Genomic DNA, 324 nt, shown 5'->3' with positions numbered 1-324 from the left:
GGGGTACCGCAGGGATCAGTACATGACTACGGAAACGTCTTCGGACAGTGCTGGCTCTTCGGCTTTGAAACGGAGATGAGCACCGTAACCCTGGAGTCGGATTCGACTGGCTTACGAGCAAGGGAACCTTTACCTTTACCTTTTTTTCTGTCATTAAAAAGCAGGGGGAGCAGTTAGGGCCTTTTCCAGGACTGCTTTGGCCTTTGAGGGGGGACTCATTGGGGCCAGACCCGGCAGCAGCCACAGGCTGACTTCTGATACCTCCCAACCTCCTTGTTTCACCCCTGCCCACCTGGCTCAATTCTCTTCAGCAGCACCCAACCT

The sequence above is a fragment of the Gekko japonicus genome, unplaced genomic scaffold (genome assembly GCF_001447785.1).
Source record: "Gekko japonicus isolate JY-2015 unplaced genomic scaffold, Gekko_japonicus_V1.1 scaffold55, whole genome shotgun sequence".
Lineage (NCBI taxonomy): Eukaryota > Metazoa > Chordata > Lepidosauria > Squamata > Gekkonidae > Gekko > Gekko japonicus.
Note: the sequence above shows the minus strand (reverse complement) of the source record.